Consider the following 19,804-nt stretch of genomic DNA (forward strand, 5'->3'; position numbering starts at 1 on the left):
AAAGGCTTACACTTCTGCTTCACCTGTCAAAAACCACCACAGATTTTTATGGTGTGTTAAAGTTACAAGATAATTTTTCTGTGCTCTTCTATCAAAAGAAATAGACAAGGGCAAAGGATTTTCCTCACTGCAACATATTTCTTCCAGTGTCCTCAAGCAGAGTTGTGTGGATGAGGCATTGCAGGAGGTGTCTTTGCACCCAGTGGATTTGAGAAGAGAGAGCCTAATGCTTGATTCAGTAGACATATGCTTTGGTACTTGTGAGAGGGGCTCATGGCCCTTTAAGAGAGGAGGGTGTTTCTTGGTGAATGGGGCTTTTCTTCTCTGAGAGTTCAGCAGAACCTTTCAGCTACTAGCAAGCAGTCCAAGACATACTATGTGGCATGTTACTGCTATCTTTTCCTGAATCTTAGATTTACATTACCAGCCTGTCTGGATGCAGTTGGGCCTGGGAGTGAATTTGAGTGTCTCCAGTGCAGTGAGCCAGATTCCCTAGCGAGCCTCAAGGAAGGAAGATTTCCCCTTTAGTTTCAAAGAACACCTGGGAGTATATGCTTGTTGAAGTTGTACAGTGCTGTGCTTGGCCACAATCTGTGTGCACAGTTTATAATGTAACTGTTTTCCACCACCTTACATAAACTTATAACTGCAGCCTTTTGCCATTCTTCAGAGGGAGTAGTGGATGAAGATACTATACTCTTCTTCTTGGCTCTAGGAATGAGTCAGGCTTGACACACCAAAGTAGGAGGCAACAGTTTGTGTGTAGGAAGCTTGTTCTGTCCAAAGAAAATCTATGGGTTGTATGCAGGGTGTTAGTCCTGCTGCACTGCAAGGATGGTATCTTCTGCTGAAACTGAGTTCACACACACTCACCATTTGGAGCATATGGAGAGCTCAGCAGATCAGCCCTCGAGGGATGACTGGTGAAATGGTTGAAGGTAGGTTGGGATGTAATTATTTGTTTATGAGGCCCCATATTGCACCAAGTTATAATTGTTTATGAACACTGCTGTGAAGTCAGGAGGGAAACATTCCAACCCAAGGAGATACTAAGATATAACCTAATTATTGTTGTTATTTTTATTCCTGCCTATTGTGGTAGCACCTACACAATGCTTGTTCAAACACAGGGCAAAAAATGTTCCCTGCCCCAAAGAGCTAGTAAGCTAAGGATGAGACAGGAGACAACAGATGGACACAGATAACTGGGGGAGTACAGAAAACCCAAAGATTGGTCAGCAGGATGGGTGGTATGATAGCATGTTGACAGCTTAGCTGTTGTCAAGCTTTCTGTAGGCATGTGGCAAAGAATTATAACAATAATTCAAACTGCATCCTTTGCTTTGGTGGTGTTGTGTGTGCATCTTCCATCTGTTTAAATAAAACAGCCTAATTCTCAATGTAGCTTTTTCTGTCCCAAAACTTCCCATCATTCATCTGGTATAGATAGGGAGATACACTGGTCCAACAATGAAGTGTCCATTGCAGTTTTCAAAGGAAACTGTAGTTTGTTATTGTGGAAAGGGAATGAAGCTAAACATGGGATTTTGGTGCCCTGCATTTTGAAGGACACCGTGAAAAGACTGATGGATCTCTGCAGGATGAATATTCAAAGTAAGTGGCATAATGCAGGAGGTTTGTTGGGTGAAGTGGTGTCTTACCAAAGTGTTGCAAAAACTATCTAATGCCATCCATAGGCAACCTGAATATTTTCTTTTTACCACTGGTTTCTTATTCCAGTCAGCTTTGGGCCCACAGATTTCTTAGTCATGCTTTTGCTGGCAGGGTGCATTAAGAAGTCCTTCTTGATGCCTTTCACATTTTATGAATTTTCATGCCATTTCAAGCTTTTCTAATTTTCATCCTGACATGCTGAGGCAGAGTTTCAGTATTCTTCCTGAGAAGCACACCCCCACTTTCACCTTTCATTCGCATCCTTTTGTGTTTGAGTGCTGTCAGGAGTTTCCCATTCAGCTGCCTGCTTCCTTCCACACCCACTTGGTTTCCCACAAATTGAATTGAACTGTTCTTGTGCTTTGAGGAGTTTGTTCTTTAAGATCTTTAAGGTCTCCTGGGTCCCTTTGCTAGATTATCCCATGTAAGAGCTCAGTGAATGATTTCTTAAAGCTCTCCAGTGATTATTCTGTCACTGTAATTGTGCTAGAAAAAGGATTCTGTTTGTAAACTGATTTGTATGTCATTTCAGATTTGGTTGTTCTTCTCTGTAATTTTTGTTTCTCTATATGTTAAACAGTTTATACCTCTTCTCTCTATTTCCATTGAAGTCTTTCCTGTCTTGCTTCTGGTGGTTTGACCCTGGCTGGATGCCAGGTATCCACCAAAGCTGCTCTGCCTCTGCTCTCCTCAGATGGACAGGGAAAGAAAAGATAACAAGTGGTCCATGAGTTGAGACAAGGGCAGGGAGAGATCACTCACCAAGTACTGTCATGGGCAAGAGACTTGACTTCGGGAAGGCGGTTGAATTTATTACCAATCAAAATCAGAGTATGATAAAGAGAAATTAAAAAAATCCTAAAAGCACCTCCCCGCAGCCCTCCTTCCTTCACAGCCTTAGCTTTATTCCTTATTCTCTACCTCCTCCTGCTATCAGCGGTGCAGGAAGAAGGGGAATGGGGGTTACAGTCAGTTCATCCCGCATTTCTGTTGCTGCTCCATCCTCAGGGAGAGGAGTCCTTCCCTTGCTCTAGTGTGGGCTCCCTTCCACAGGAGACAGTTCTTCACGACCTTTTCCAATGTAAGTCCTTCCCACAGGCCACAGTTCTTCACAAACTGCTCCAGCATAGATCCCTTTCCGCAGGATGTGGCCCCCCCACAAGATCACAAGTCATGCCAGAAGCATGTTCCAGCACAGGTTTCCCAAGTGGTCACAGCCTTCTTTGGGAGTTCACCTGCTCCAGCGTGGGTCCCCTCCACAGGCTGCAGGTGGATCTCTGCACCCCCATGGATTTCCATGGACTGCAGGGGCGAATCCTGCCTCACCATGGTCTTCACTGTGGGCTGCAGGGGGATCTCAGCTCTGGTGCTCAGAGCACCTTCTGCCCCTCCTTCCCCACTGACTTTGGTGCTCTGCAGAGTTGCTACTGTCATATAGTCTCACTCCTCTCTTTTCTGACTGCAATTAATTCTGTGCAGAAACATTTTTTTCTTCATAAATTGGTTATCACAGAGGTGTTACTACCATCACTTGTGGGCTCAGCCTTGGCCAGCAGCAGGTTTGTCTTGGAGCTGACTGGCATTGGCTCTACTGAACATGGGAGAAGATTCTGGAAGTTCTCAGAGGATCCACCCCTGCAGTCCCCCAGTTCCCAGAATCTAACCATGCAAACACAGCTTTATAGCCTCTTTTTGCTGAACTCTGTCTAGATATTTTCATGTGTTTTATTTTATGGTGAAGTTGTTCTTCTGTGATTTTTTTTCCCCCTGACACCTCCCTTCTTTATACTGTTAGAGGTAAATAATCAAATGGAAAGGGCAGGAGGCACAAACTTTCTTTTTCATCCTGCCATTGAGTTATCTCATGACAAAAGCAAATTGCTATCTCTATTTCTTATCTCTGAAAAAGGTCTCCAATTCAATAGACTGAGTTTAAATTATTTTTCTTGAGGATCATAGACAACAGACCGATTTATTTAATCACATTTGGTGCACTCTTCATCTTAGAATTGGTTTGAGATAGTGTTCCAAACTTTTCTCAGTTAATGGTTGTCAGACGTATCAGCAGATGCTGCCAACCCACAACATTCTGTGTTGTGCACCATGTGCCTTTGTCCTCCGACTTGTAATAGTTTTGCAGTTAAAAATCCACCTGGAATGATACTGTGGACTAACAATAGATTAATTGCCAAGACCCTAATGATCACATGTCTAGCAACTGAATGAATCAAGTTACATATTTCATGTAATAGTGTTGCCATCTCTTTATGGATATTCTTTGCCATTGCTTAAAAGAATAAAGACATAGGTTCCTTGTTTCAATTCTTTCCTGCTCAACCCTCTCATGACTAAAAGAATGGGCATCCATCAATACTGCAGTCCTCCAAATTCTATGGAGAAAAATCCACCTTAATATTCTAATTGTACAGAGAGGAGTCTAGTTGTAGTGACAGTTACTCTATTGAATTATATTACTGTATTACCCAGTTGTACACAAGAATTTTGTTGTGTGATGCTGCCTAAATGTAGAACAAATGGTTTTCATCCTAAGAGATTTGTGTCTCTAAAGCATGCCCCTCTGTGGCCTCTAATAGAGATAACTTTCTGTAATTGATTGAGCCTCAAGTACTGCGCCAAGACGGAATGTCCCTGAAGGCTAACCTGCAGGAATAAGTGAGTCAGATGAGTATTTGTTAGAATATTAGCAGCACACTGTATTATACCAAATTCCTGTGGGCCTTCCCAGTTCAGGTAGGTGTTGCAAGGGCCAGAGAGCTTCGTTTAGGAAAGGTTCTAGAACAGAAAATTACTTGTGCCTCCAGATAACTCTCCTTTGGAATGAGTAGGGTTGGAGAGGATTTTGCTGAGTGCTGTGGGAGCTATGACACTGAGTTTAAAGGTGTTATCTGGGCATGCATGCAATACTAAAAATACTGGTTAAATCCCTTAGTTCATCTCATCTGTATATTGTGCTTTCCCTTGTGCTCTGTTTCCAGCACTAGATGGTAACAGTGAATAGTGGCAGTACACGCTGTGCACCTGCATATCTGTTTGTAAGATCTGGCTTTAGAGTAGCCTTGCAGAGAGAGGAGCGAAGATGGGCGAAGCAGCCTTTGCTTTACATCTCTGCTGAAGTCTACTGCACAGTACTTATTCTAATGCCATTGGTGTTGTGTCTAATCTGAAACGTGAGCAGACATAAGGCTTAGTAAATTGATGACCTCACTGTCTTGCCATCTTTGTCTCTGGATAACTAGATGTCTAAGAGGCTCAGGCAGTGATAAAGCTGGAAAACTCAAGCTCACCTAAATAAAGCTTGCATTTTGGATGGCTTAGTATACTTAATTTGTTCCCTACAGTCCTGGCTTCAAATCCTGGTGCGACCATTAGTGAAAAAGGCATGTGAAGGTCTTCAGTTATTTCCTGCTTGGTGTATATCTCTGTGACAGAAGTAGCCCAGGAAATCTGGTGTATGCTGAACGTAGAAGAATCAAGAAGATTGTGAGGAAGTGTTGTGCTGGAAGATGGGATGGGTTGCAGGCTGTTTGGCACACAGCTTTCCTCTGCTTTTCCAAAAGTCAAGCAGGCACGTGCTCAGCACTTGCAAAGTTTGCACATGTGCATGCTCTGATTGTACACCCTCCCTGAACTCTCTGCCCCTGTGCCAAGATACCACTTGATGGCTCCTACTTTGATAATGTCTGCTGGCTTCTGCCTGTACCCAGCACAGCTGAAGCCCTTTGTGGTGCAGATGCTCATGCTGGCTGTGATGGTGTTTTCATAAGGCTCAAACTTTTATTCTTTACCTCGTTCCTTTGAACTATGCCCACTCCTCTGTGAATACTAACACCAGCCTATAAATTATCCAGCAGAGCTCTGGCACTTTAGCAGTCTGTGTTTTCAGTGGCGTGCATGCATAATCGATCCGGGAGACTGCCTCTGCTTTTACTCAGGCATTTGCAGAGACCTTAGACTTGCAGAGTTTTCAATCACTGCTGCCTGTATGTTTATTCACTTCTCTGACTGCCTTTTCCTCTGTCCCCTGCACGCATACCCTTCTGCATCTGCCCGGGTGCAGTGCGTCATGTCACAGTGTAACCTGCCAGAAGTTTGGGGGTGTTGTTATAGGCAACTTTCCTATAAGGTGTGGAAGCAACAGGTCATTGCAAACAACTTTCATGTGGAGTATTGTACATCAAGATTTCAAAGGCTCTGTCCTGACCCACTACTTGGGGGTTGGGGGTGTGTGTGTTTTGGTCCCATGATGTGCCTTATGGAGCAGCCTAGTGAGCAGATGCTACTGTCTTTTTTTCTCTGATGTTTCCAGGTGAAACTCTTAGCATCATAGATGCTGACCCTGTGACTCATTGCTCTTAGCTACTCTAAGTAGCTGGAAAGTTGCCTTTCTTTCAGTCAGTTGCCTGCTGACTGTAGAGTTTGAACTCTTTAGAGTTAAATGGTTGCTCTAGTATTTGGCTGATGGGGTAGACTTCTGTTGCCTCAGAGCTTCTCTATGTCTTTGCTTAGCTCTGTCCACAACCAAAGTATCTCAGTTGAATCTTTTTTCTCTTATGTTTCTTTTTTCTTTTATGATAAGTTGCCCAGAATGGTCAGCACAAACCTTTGTCTAAATGCAAATGGAGTCAACCTTGGTTATCAAGGTTTCACTTATCTCTTCCAATCAGTTCATACAAACCACCTTCTTAACACACACATCATCATGTGCCCCTGTGAAAAGGTTTGGCTGTTGCATCCTATAAGAGTGGTCAGTTCCCAGTAAAAGACTGTGCCATTTAAGAGAAGGAGGGGACAGGGTATAGGTTTGATGTCTCTGTGATTGGGAACTGACAGTGCTAGGACTCAAAGAACAAATGAGGAAAATAAGTAAAAAAGGAATCTAATAAATGATTTAACTGTACTGTAGATGTGGTTGGCGCTGACAGCATAGATGACAGCCTGGTAGCCAAAGAACCCAAAGGAAGTAGCTGGAGAACAGGGAGGAAAAAGGAAGTTTTAAAAGCAAGAAATAAAAACATGAAAAAAAAGTACGAAGGTTTTGGTGAGGCAAAAGTATGTAGGGAAGTAGAAGAGGCTGGGAGGGAGAAGGACTAGAGAAAAGGTTTTTGAATGAAGAGCGTGAATAAAGAGAGCAGAAGGCAGGTTTCTGATTTATGAAGTGTAGATCTAACAGAGCTTCATGTGTGTGCTGACCCTGCTGACATCTGCACAAGAACCTGTCCAACTTCACACAGAAAGGAAGAGGGGAGAGCCAGGAGGCAGCACTGGAAGGGATGTCTGGAAGGAGCAAGGTTGAAAAGGAGACAATCTCCGGGAAGGGAAAGAATATCAGGTGGTGGGTTGGACCTAGGGGAAGTGTGGGGAAATGCAGAAGGGAAAAATTAAGCTATGAGACTCCTTTTGAGGAGGAACAAAATCCCAAAAGAAATGCAATGCTTTTAATATTTTTATTCTTTGATGTGAAAACAACCCCCAAAACATTCAACATGCCTTCCTCCTAGGTGTGTGATTGGAGAGGTGGGTTGGAGAATGAATCATAGATGTCTCATCGTTCTAGGGTAGAGTGTGTGAAAAAGACTGTAACCAGTATTGACACTGTCTGTTGAACACTGAATATGTTTTTGTGCCTGATGGGAAATGTGTGTTTATTTGAGGCAGAGGATTTTCAGAGTGTGTGTGTTGTTAAAGGACTGTGCAGCAGCTTCATTTTACTTAGCTGAAAAGAAAAAGTGTTCTCTTTGGGTTCACTTGCTAATATTTGAGTTTCTGCAGTTACGTTTCCACATGTATTTTTCCTTCCCTATTTCTACGGATCTAATCCAAAGGGGATCTGACTGCTTGCAAGAGAAACAGTCAAACTGGCTTGACACAAAGCACTGTCACATGCATGGAGTAAGCACTTAGGTGAAAGGCATTTTCCCTACTAATCCTTCAGTTGGATTAATTTTAGGTGTTGCTTGCAACAATAGCAAATAAAAAAAGTACTCAAATAGAATAATGATTTCTTTTAATTGGTAGTATCCTTTAATGGAATAAAATTTGCCAATGCCAATTTATTTTTTGATCCAAGACAAATAGCAAGAAAGCTTTGTAATTTTTTGTTAATTTGAAGTATGCTTAAAATCAGTGTAAGATCAGTTAAAAAATAAGTGCAAGTTTCTGAATTTTAAAGCTTTCTAGGAAAGAAGATGCCAGTCTTCAACTGCCTTGATCCTACGCACTTAAAAAATTATATATAATTAAAAAGAAAAAAATACTCATATGCATACATCTGTGTTCCAGGTGAAAAGGTTTGAAGAATTGTATCATTTTGGACCACTTAAATTATTGAATAGGCTAATAATTCATATTCATAATGAGAAGAAACACATGGCTCTGTTATATAGATCATTGAAGGAAATGAAAAACACGAAAAAGCATTGAGAAGAAATGAGGAGGGAGCAGGTTTGTGTAGGATAAAGAGATAATGTTCCCTTCACCTTTTCTTCAAATCTGACAGTCTGACCAAGTTCCTAGGGAGGAGTCAGTCTGCACCTTGTGAGTGGAAGGACAAAGCATGGATATATGAATTGGGAAGAAATGATACTGTGGGGACAGCACTGCTGCTGCATCTGTTCTTGGTTAATTTCCTTCTCCAGGGGAAACAGGGGACTTGGCAAGAAGATTTATGAAGACTCTTGCCACTGTTTTTCTTGATGCCACTACTTTTCAAAGTCTGGAACTACATTTTCTTTGATTAAAACTAGGAATTAAAATCCCACCTTCTATCAAATGACCAGCCTGAGGCTGGGATTTGGCACTGGGTATCCTCATCCCTCCTTGGCTTCTTTGGATGGAGAGGTAGAGTCTTGTGTTTCCCTTGGAAGAGCTCAGCTTTCTCTGCTTGGTGTGACAGATGAAGGTCTCTTGGGGAGCTGATGTTGGCTGGTCCTGCTTGCTGTCTGTGACAAGGTGTTGGAGACTTTCTTTTCGGGAGTTGCTATGGGAGTGAGGAAGGAGCGAGGCCCAGCAACTCTGCTGAGGATTTAAAGGGAAGCACGAATGTGTACAATGCAATTTCTTAGTTCGTACAAGAATTCTGTAAATTTTAAACATGAGGTCTCCCTGTGATTCTTCCTTTCCCTAATGAGAAAGGAGAGGAAGTTCAGAATGCAAGGAAACACTGTATGTGCAGACTGAGACCTTGAAGACACCAGTGAGTCTGTATGTCCCTACAGGGCCAGGAAACGTGTTGTCGAAGCAAGACTAGAGGGAGACTTGAGAGTGTACTGCCTTCTTCGAATGGGCAAGCTTTGTCACATTGGGTGGGGTTTTTCTGTGCAAAGTAGTTGATGAGGCTCCCCAGCCTCTCCCTAACTACTGAGATCTGTTTGCTGATAATTTAGTCTCTGATTTAGTGCACAGGATTCTGTTTTTTCCATAAGGCATTTTGTTCTGCATGGACTAAAACCAGTGTGAAGTGATAAGGGCAGTAGATGTCTCTTCTGAAGACAGCAGACATTCACTGCATTCTTGTCAGGGAGGACTCATGCTGAATTACTGGTTCACACATCAAAGCCTAAAGAATGAGCAACTGATCACCCCAGAAGACAAGGAACAGGGCATGTGTTCTTGCTATCAGTGCAGCTGCTTTTGCATTGGTAGTGGTTAGACGAGGGTGGACTTCAGCTGAGCATGTCTCCTGTTTCTTTGGGATAGATGGGAGACATTTCAAATCTGTGTGAGCTCTCATTGGGTGACAGCTGTTGAAATATATGGTGGTGAATTATATACATGCAAGACGTATGAAGTGAACTAGATACTTCTTGTCATATTGTTCTCTGGTTTCCGTGTTTCTCTCTTTAGCCAAAGGCTTCCTTTTGCTGGGTGCTGTGCTGCCTATAGCATGTTCTCCTCATCTGAGGCTCAAGTGACACTTGGTTCCTTGGCACTGCACCAAGACAAAGACATACTGCTTTACTGGGGGCTGTGGTACAACACTTACTGTGAAGAATGGAGTTAGACTGTGTGAGAGGAGAATATATGATCCTCCCTCCAGTTCGTGTGAGAGATATCATCTAAAGAAGTATATGGAGAAACCAGCAGAACCTTCACAGTAAAAGCCACACTAGAGCAAACTACTGTCAAAGCAGAAAGAAGCTTCTTCCCTGCCATCTGCTGGGGTTTTTCATGTCCCCATGTCATCCTTTCAGTCTTCCATCTCTTCAGGGTTTCACCTGGTTCCACCTGGTCTTTCTGCTGTGGGCACAGTGCCAAAGGGCACACCTGCTAGTGCACAGGGTCACCCCAGGAGACCTGCATTAAGACTGAACCCAAGTCCACACTCAGCACATTTGATGAACTGTGCTTTTCCCTAAGGGTCTTTTTTCCTCATATAACAAAATAGCTCTCACAGATGGGTGTGACTGATGTTATCCGCTCAGGAGGAGCAAATGCTGTGAAGACAAACAGTTTGGCATGGATAGAAGAGTTTTGGGATGAAGCCAAACAGTGAAATAGAAATGCTTCAGGTTGTGTCTGCCATCAGTTAAGGTCCTGGGAGCTGTGGGTCAGCACAGCTTCCTTTTGAATTGTCCTTGATTTTCATTACGATGTTGTAGCTGATTTATTTATTTTGTTATGACCATTATGTGTGCCACCTTGCCCTGTCTGCCGTCACTGGGTATCCCTGATTTCTCAGCCTTTTTAGCTGAATTGAGCACTGCCTTCTTTCTCAGACTGACCTGGCAGTGCTTATATACAATGAATAGACATGGGTGGAGTAGTGATGGGGAAATTGGGCAGCACGAGCCCGCCCTGAGTAGAGGGAAGAGTGTGTTTCCTTGGGCTAAGCTTCTGTTTTGTCTTTTTCCTTACTGCTCACTGCTTTCTTGATGGTTGTCTATGGTGTCATCACCTTTAATCCTTGTGCAGCAAAGGTTAATGTTAATGCTGTGTGTGAGGGAAGGAGTCCCTGCTGGTACAGGAAAAGAATTATTTAATAAAAAAGTAATCATTGATCAGTGGCTCCAATCTGTCAAAGGTCACTTATTGATCCACCTCTCACTGTGAGTCAGGCCCTCTGTTTTAATGACCTAATTCCCAGGTAAGTCTCTCTGTTATTTGGCAGAAGTGGTGCTAGGAAACCCTACTTCTTACAGTAGAGTGTCACTTTTGGCATGTCATGCCACGGAGGTAGAAAAGACTTGAAGTGATCTCAGGGGTCCATGCTTTAACACACTCCCAGTCCTGCTAGTTTCATAGGTTTTCTATCTCAAGAAAACCCAAAGTTGCTAGGATGATGGAGGTTAGATGTTCTCTGCTGGGGAAATCTCTTCAGGCCAGAAGTGAAGTACAGTAACAGGGGCAATGCAAAGGCAGGTAAGATATTTGTGAAGCTGTAATTATTTCTTTTGCTCTAATTTAGTCTGGAAGAAGTAAGGGCAAATATAAGAGAAAACTTCAAATACTGAATTTTGTTACAAGTTTCTGGCAGGCATTTCTCTTTCTTCTGGCCCTCTAATTTGAGCTGTAGGAGGGCACAAAATGATTTGTAAAGATGTCACATTTCTGAGTGGTTACAGAGAAATTGAAGAGCAGCATGTCATCCAGTCACTGTGAAGGATAGCATTCCCCAGCACTTCTAGTGTGATATACCAGTAAAAACCTCTTGAGATGTAAAAATCCTATGGGCTCAACTAGGTCTGATGCTTGTAGGAAGATAAGTTTTATGTAATTCTTTGCAAATCCCATGCAGATGCAGGTTGCCAAAGGCTGCTGCACCTGGATGGGAGCATTCCCACTTGCCATGTCTCTCACTTGGTACCCTGTTCCCATACAGAACAAAAATACATAATCCAGTTTTTTGCATAGAGTCTTTTTATAGGCATACTAAAAGTGGCATTAAAAATATAGGACTTAATATATCCTTTGCTGCAAAGGCTGCTACATGTAATATTCATATTGTTCTAGAGTGCATGTGCACAGGTGAGCAGGGTAGCTCCAAAAGGCTGCTGCCTGCTGTGCATGTCTGAATGGAAAGAGCAAGAGCATCTCAGGCCAGAAGGGCTGTGGCATAAATTGACAGCCTTGGAAACTGAGATGACATTTCATGACATGATGTTGTAAAGTTAATAGAGTTAACCAGGTTTTATGTCTTTATCTACAATCTCAGTTTCTGAAGTGGGATGCAGAGGCTTGATCTGAACTGGAACAGGAACATGCTGGACTGGAGAAGGAAAGTGTGAGTTTCTGTGGCAGTTTGCATCTGTAGTGGTGTAGACATAGTTGAGGCTTTGTCCTGTGCTCCAATCTCAAAAAAACACAGGGGATGTCTGCGTCTTTCAGAAATGCCCAGGTTAAACTTCAGGAAAAAAGAGCAGCTCAAAATTCCATCTTCAGGACTTGTTGGTGTCTTACAAAATATCCCGTCTTAGGTATCAAATAAAAGATCTGGGATAAAAAGTACTTCCCAGCCTTACTGGAGCCAATAAAAACTGCTTCTGACTTCAGCAGGGCTGAATATTGCACTACTGAATTATTTCCCCTAATTCTTTGGATAACATTAGTCACCATCTTGTCCCAACAAATGCAGACTCTCTACACTGGAACTGTGTGCCTCTGAGAACAGCAGTACCTGAGGAGGCTCTGTCTTTGGCTGCAACTGTGACTTCTGGCCTTTCTTGCACTTTTGATGAAGTAATGAACATCTTTACTTTGTTTCTTTGCACCATCTTGGCTGCTTTGCTCTCAGAGGCTGATATTTAGCTCCCAAAGCATTCCTTCTTGAATGTCACATATGTCATGGGAGTTTCCCCAGGACATGTTATGTATTGATACCCTCTGGAGACACAGGCAAGGCCAGTTTGTACAGTAGTATTTCACCATGTGCTGGAAATGGAAGTCACTGATTTTCTACTTCTTTTCTCTTGTGGGAGCAGGTATGTTTGGCACCTCTCTGATATTCCACAGGAACCAAGTTCTCAAAGACTTGGTAGTGTGTGTGTCTATCTGGTGTGTCTTCAGACAGATGTGTAGAGTTAAAGAAAGGCTATAAAATTTCCCTGTGGATTTCATTGCAAGCTGCTGGAGCGATTAATGAAGAGCAGCAGGGTGCTATGTGGGTGTTTGCTCCAAGGCTGTCTCTGATTATACAGGACAGGGACTTGCACTTTTTCACACAGAAAAAAAAACCTGAAACAGTAGTAATTTTCTTGGGGAATTTTTTTCCCTAATAGAATGAACATGCTGACTTATGGAAGAGCAGTGCTGTTCCTCACTGGTGCGTGGGTATCAGATGAAGCCTGTACTACTGAGCTACTCTGCTGTGGTTCACTGCAGACTACATGGGTAAAGAAAGATTTTGGAGAAGGAGGTTCTGCTCTGGCCTCTCTCAGGGTGCATTATTTTCAATGGTTATTGATGGTCTTGTAACTCTCAAGTGACAGTGCAGAGTGGAGTCCTTAAGTGACTTGCAAAAGGCTATCAATAACTTGGAAATAATGTACCAAAAGCTGGTCCCTCTTAAACCCAGTCAAAAGCAAACCCTGGTTTTAGTCTTTCTGTTGATAGTGTTTGTGGTTGGGTTAGGTTTTCACTTAAGGTCCTGGTGTGACCAGGGTGGCTGGCTGTGCTGTGGAAAACAACTGGTTTGGAAGAGGGCAGAGGGCAGGCCTGGGAATGGAAAAGGAACTTAATTATTTTTATTAAGACAGTTGAGGGGGGAGGAGGAAGGAGGAAATGAATTCCAGGGCCCACAGCACAGAGAGCACAGAAATATGGACATGAAGTAGTTTGTGAGGCATGTAACACGAGGGAACATTTAGTCTGCTGCATTTTTATTGCTGGTACCCAGCTCTGGATTTCAGGATCTCCTCCAGTGGTGGAGGACAGTGTTTATCCTCACTGCATCTGATTCAGGCCAAAAGGTAATTCCTGTGCAGTTGCCTCAGCAGTACCATCAGCTGTCAGCACAGTAGAAGATAGTGCTGCAATGATAGTTAGGCAGGCCAGGGAAAGAGGAAACAACTACCTTTTTTTTTTTTTTTTTTAATTGACATAAATGGTAGATAGTGTATAGCTATATAATATAACCATTGGCAAAGCAGGTGAAGAATAGGATTCATTGTTTTATTTTTGGAGAGGTTTTGATCATGGAATTGCACTGTTACCTCTGGAGAACTTAATGACACACAGCTCAGCATGGCCAAACTGGAAAGAGTTAAGTAGTGGCACCATGCGCTATGTCCAGTTTATTTTGAAAGGTGATTGTTGCCTTTAAATTAAGTAGAACAACTCATCAATGACATACATTTTTAAATTTTGTGTTTTATTTTTAGAGCTTTTCATATGCATTAAAAAAAAGCTCTCCAACTAATCACAGTGCATCTTTAAAATGTCCTGGCCTGTATCATGACCCTTGATCATGAAGTGTCAACCTTAATAGATTTATCCATCTGTAAAACAGAACTTGTGTTGGTTTAGCCCCTTTCCTGAGGAGTTAAATTTTGCGACTCACAGTCAATTGCTTTAAATTAACACAGTTGGTAGATATCACCATCCTTGTGGACACTATTAGTTTATGATGAATATAAGGTAACCTCATTTGGCTTAAGCCTTTCTTGTTATGAGCTGAATTTAATTGCATTGTTTTCTGTTGACCAAGGACATAGACCCTTGAGCCCCTCAGCTTATGTGTCCGTGCCCCTGATATGTTACCTGCACCTCACAGACCTCCATCCAGCAGACTCTTCTCCAGTATTTTTCCTAGCTTATAGAAAGAGATTTTTGCATCAGAGACTTAGTACAAACAGGCTGTGATTGACCTTTTAAACCAAACAAGCTTGCATGTTTCCAATATGAAGAGACAGCAGACAAGCCTCTGGCTTGAGGCAGAAAATGGAGAAGAAAGGGAGGGATAATATCAGAAGAGTAGGAATAAAGAACATAGCCTTGCTATGTGGAACAGAGAGAAAAACACAGTTTCTGTTTGCTTTGTCAGTATGTCTGACATGTTGCAAGACGCTTTGTAGTGGGAGTTTCTGCTCTGTGGAGGAAGGAGAAGGAATGTGCCTGTGTATATTTATAGACCATAAATATTTGTTTTGTGCAGGTTTTAGATACTCTCATCTGAAGATGCTTGGAGTTCTTCTCAGACTGACTTGGCATCTGTTCAGTCACACAGAGGACTTGTGTGCGTGTGAATTCTGCTGTAAGAGTCAGCACTCGCTTGCACTTGCTTTGGTTACCTCTAGGCAAGAAAGGTTTGAATTTCATCTGGGAGTTCAAAAAGGAAGATGCTCTGAATTAATATCACATACATGTTCTGGCCATTGCCCATTCTGATTATTTTCTCACTTTGCCCACATTAGAGACTGCACTTCTCTGGGGGCATTTTCTAGAGGAAGCTCAACTACCACTCTCTTCTTGTATTTAATTCAATGTATTTTGTCCCTAAAGTGGGTGGGGCTGACTCCTTGAAGGGAGTTCTGGGCAGAGCACTCACTTACCAGCAACTCTTACCAGCATGCAGAGGGCAGTTGGTAGGGTAGACCATAGTAGCAGGAGGTGAAATGTGGGTGATTAATGCAGGGATTGTGCCTTGCCTGTTCCTATGAAGGGCTTCTAAAAGTCATACCTATGATTATGCATGGTTATTCTTTGAAAGTTGTCATTAAGACTTCAAATACATAGTCTGTTAATGCTTTTTTAGATTAAGTGCTTCTTCCTCCTTAATGCTATGTTCAACTATGTTTACTTTGCACTTTTGACTTCTAGTTTTGTATTCTTTATCTAGGCACTGACATTTCTCCAAGTCATGTTAAATGATGGCAAATGCAAAAACCTGTGCTGTGAAGGTGTCTCTGGGCTGTTACCTAACATAGATCAGATGTTTTGGAGTTTACAGTTTACCACTGCATGAGTCCTAGGCTAGGATTCTGTTTCTTGGTGTCTTTGTTTCTACTGACATAGTGCTGTGTTTTTAATTTAGGATAATGTTGATAAACACACTGATGTTTAGTTGTTGCTGAGCAGTGCTCACACTAGGTCAGGAACTTTGCAGCTTCTTATACTGCCCCACCAGTGAGTAGGCCAGGGGTACACAAGATGCTGTGAGGGTAAGAAGCCAGGACAGCTGACCCAGACTGGTCAAAGAAATATTCCATACCAGATGGTGTCATGCTGGACAATAAAACCGTGTGGAGTTGGCTGGCAGGGTGTTGGTCTGCTGCCTGGGGACTGTCTGGGCATCAGCCAGTGGCTGATGAACAATTGCATATGCATCACTTGTTTTGTATATTCTTTTGTCATCATTATTATTTTTTCCTTCCTTCCTATTCTGTCCTAACAAACTGTCTTTATCACAACCCAGGAGTTTTACCTTTTTTTGTGATTGTCTCCCCTGTCCCACTGTGGGGTACTGAGCAAAAGGCTGTGTGGTATTTAGCTGCCTGCTGTTTTAAACCACAACAGTCCTTTTTGGTGCCCTATGTGTGATAAGGGTTGAAATAAAGACAGAGCTGACCAGAGCATGTTAAAACAAACTCATTATAAGCATTCATTATATTAGTTTAGTAGTCACTGATTCATGGATACCTTGTGGGGGGGGTGTGCTGCAGCAATGAAAGCAGAGCAGCTGACAGGACAGAACACACCCCTTTGGGTTGCTGGGCTGTGGCAGGATGTTGCTGCCTGGGGACAGAACCTAGTTGTGAACGTACGTCACGTAGATGCCCATGACCCCAGAGTCAGACCAGTGAAGAATGTCAGAACAACGGGCATATGGATAAGGCTGCTAAGACTGAAGTAGCTTAGATAGACCTGGACTGCCAACACAAGGGTGAATTATTTCCAGCTTGGGGGGTCTGTGACACCCCAGGTCACTGAGGAAGAGATGCAGGTGGGCTTGTGATTGAGAGGTGGGCTTGACCATGGACACTATAACACAGGTTATTTGTGAAGGTGAAATGTGTGCTGTGATCAAGCAGGACAAGTTGTTAAAGCCTCTGTGGTGTGATGAATGATGTTCAAAATATAAATATGGGGAGGTCTGGCACACTCTGACAAACCCAGCAAGGCAAGCACTATGTCCCTACATTTGTACAAACAGCCACCAGTTGGCTGGAAACACAGCCTGTGCCACTTGCCACCACCCAAAACAGTTTTGTGCCTTGAAAAGCAAGTCTTATGGTGACATGACACATCCAAAAGAGCTGAGTCACACAATAGGACTAATTTTCAAAGCAGCTTCATGGAGGCATGGGCCAAAGTGTATGCTGTTGATTCGGTAGTCCCATTTCCTATCATGCAGCAGCCTATGGGGAAATCAAATTATACAATGGACTGTTAAAGACTACACTGAAAGTAATGGGTGGTGGGATCTTCAAATATTGCAGTATACATTTAGCAAATGCCACTTGGCTAGTTAACAGAAGAGCATCTGCCCCTGCCATGATGGGGAGGAGTGAGTGAACAGCTCTGGGGTGTTTAGCTGCCTGCTGGGTAAAACTGCAACACCAAGCTGGGAAAATACTTGGGATCAGAATCAGCTGTCACGTTCTAAGTGCTGAGTAAATGGGAGTAGAATTTCAGGTTTTCTTTTGATGTTCTATCATTTTTACCTTGCCTTGTGATCCATGAATTTTAAGGCCAGAAGTGGCCATTATGGTGATCTCCTCCAATTGCCTGTGTAATGGAAACTGTGTGAGCTACAGCATATGCTCATATAATGAAACTGTTTTGGAGACTTGAAACATTTTTGGGAACAGTACACTGGGGACAGTTTCTGTCCCTTACCATCTTTCAGCCTTGTCTTAAATACTTTCTGATATTTATTGGCTCTTTAGAACCCAGACTGTGCTTTTCTGTGGTTGTGTTACAATATTTACCTTGATCAGGGTAGGAACACAGACTGCAGAGGATGTCCTGAGCCCTATGGTGTGCGGATGTGTATCCTCTACAGAAAACAATCCCCAGTATTTTTTTATGTATGCCAGTTTTCTGGGTGGATGACCATTTCAGAGCTTCACTCTGTTGGTTGTTAGAAATGTTATTTTAATTCCCAGTTTATGTGTACTTACAGCCAGTTTGGCACCTTTCTTCCGGTGTCAGTATTGTTCTTCAGATTAAATAAATCTCAATTTTTTTCCATCTTTAAAGTATTTATAGTCAGTAGTCATTTCTCTTTGCCTTCCTCTTGTTAGGCTAAAAGTGCCATGTTGTCTTAGTCTTTTCTTGTGAAATATGCTCAGGGTTGCCTGGTTCATCCTCAGAGGCTTTCTGAAGACTTGCTTTCCTCCTTCATGAGCAGAGGTGGTCAGAATAGTATACAGCAGGTCTAACCAATGTGATGTGTTTAGGACCTCTGCTCTAAGACAACTCATCACCAGCTTTGTGTGCAGATCCACTTGTATGGACTTAGCACATTCTAAATGTCTGCACAAACTGTGTTAGCTCATGTGATGTTTGTAAAGGAAAAGGATCTCTCTTTTCATGGCATGGATAATGGATGTTGGTCCTCGTGGCAACATGGACTCAACTTCTGCACTAGTGGCTTTGGAGATTTTCCTCATGCCTGTAGCTGGTGATAAAGATGTAAACTGGCCAAGTCAGAATTAATTCAGAAGCCAGCATTCTGAATGTAATTCTGAAGCCAGCATTCTGCTGCTTCCTATTAGTGCATCTGTATTAAGCATCTACTTAATGTAATTGCATGGCCAAATTGATTTATGAGGTCAAATAACCAGACAGACAGTACAAATAGTGCAAAATAGGTCCTCCTTTAGTGTAGTTGAGGGTAATGCTTTTCTTGATAGTATGTGCATCTGAACACATATGTTTTCTGAGAACATGGTGTAGTTATATGTAATACTTCACATATGAATCTAAGTATGCCTTAAATAAACATAGAAATGAAATGGTTACATATAAATGCACTTGTAGTGTGAGATTACATATACATATCAAACTGTATATTTTGTTGATGATTAAGAATGAATATTGTGAGAATGAATGTTATGGAAATTCTCATAATCTAAGAGGAAAATTGGTGACCTGCTACACCACTTAGACACATACAAGTCTATGGGGCTGGATTGATCTGCCCAAGGGTACTGAAGGAGCTGGCCGAAGTGCTTATCAGGCTGCTTTCCATCATTTATAAGCAGTCTTGGCTAACTGGGGAAGTTCCAGTTGGCTGGAGGTTGGCAAACATGATGCCCATTTACAAGGAGGGCCAGAAGGAGGATCCAGGGAAATTATAGTCCTCTCAGCCTGACCTTGGTGCCAGGGAAGATTATGGAGCAGATCATCTTGAGTGTCATCATGTGGCATGTGCAGGAAAACCAGGGGATCAGGCCCAGCCAGCCGGGATTTAGGAAAGGCAGAGTCCTGCTTTACCAACCTGATCTTCTGTGACAAAGTGACCCACTTCATGGATGAGGAGAAGGCTGTGGTTTTTGTCTGCCTAGACTTCAGTAAAGTCTTTGATAGTGTTTCCTAGAGCAGATTTTCTCCAGCAGTCTCCTGGAGAAGCTGGTTGCTCATGGCTTGTGTGGGTGTATTCTTCCTTAAATAAAAACACTGGATGGCCAGGCCCACAGTGTGTTGGTGAATGGTGGTGGATCCGGCTCGTGGCCAGCTACTAGTGAGGTTCCCCAGGGATCAGGACTGGGCCCAGTTCTGTTTACCATCTTTACTGATGATCTGGATGAGGAGATCGAGTGCGCCCTCAGTAAGTTTGCAGATGACAAGTTGGGCAGGAATGTTAATTTCGTGGAGGGCAGGAAGGGTGTGAAGTGGGTTGTGGACAGGCTGGATTGATGGGTTGAGGCCAATGGCATGAGATTCAGCTAGGCCAAGTGTCAGGTCACTTGGGTTCACAATAGCCCCAGACAGCACTACAGGCTGGGGGAAGAGTGATTGGAAGGCTGCTTGGCAGAAAAGGACCTGGGGGTGCTGGTAGAACATGAGCCATGGTGGTGCCGGTAGAACATGAGCCACGGTGGTGCCCATGTGGCCAAGAAGGAAAATGGCATCCTGGCCTGTATCAGCAATAGTGCGGACAGCAAGACTGGGGCAGTGATCATCCACCTGTACTTGGCTCTAATGAAGGCCGCACCTCAAGTGCTGTGTC

The 19,804-nt window shown here is 42.9% G+C and overlaps 1 protein-coding gene across 20 annotated transcripts in view; it reads left to right on the top strand.

Moving 5' to 3' along the window:
• Positions 1-19,804, top strand: part of NRXN3 (neurexin 3) — a 961,434-nt gene that overhangs the window by 13,655 nt on the left and 927,975 nt on the right. The window lies entirely within an intron of this gene.

The sequence above is a fragment of the Motacilla alba genome, chromosome 5 (assembly GCF_015832195.1).
Source record: "Motacilla alba alba isolate MOTALB_02 chromosome 5, Motacilla_alba_V1.0_pri, whole genome shotgun sequence".
Classification (NCBI taxonomy): Eukaryota; Metazoa; Chordata; class Aves; order Passeriformes; family Motacillidae; genus Motacilla; species Motacilla alba.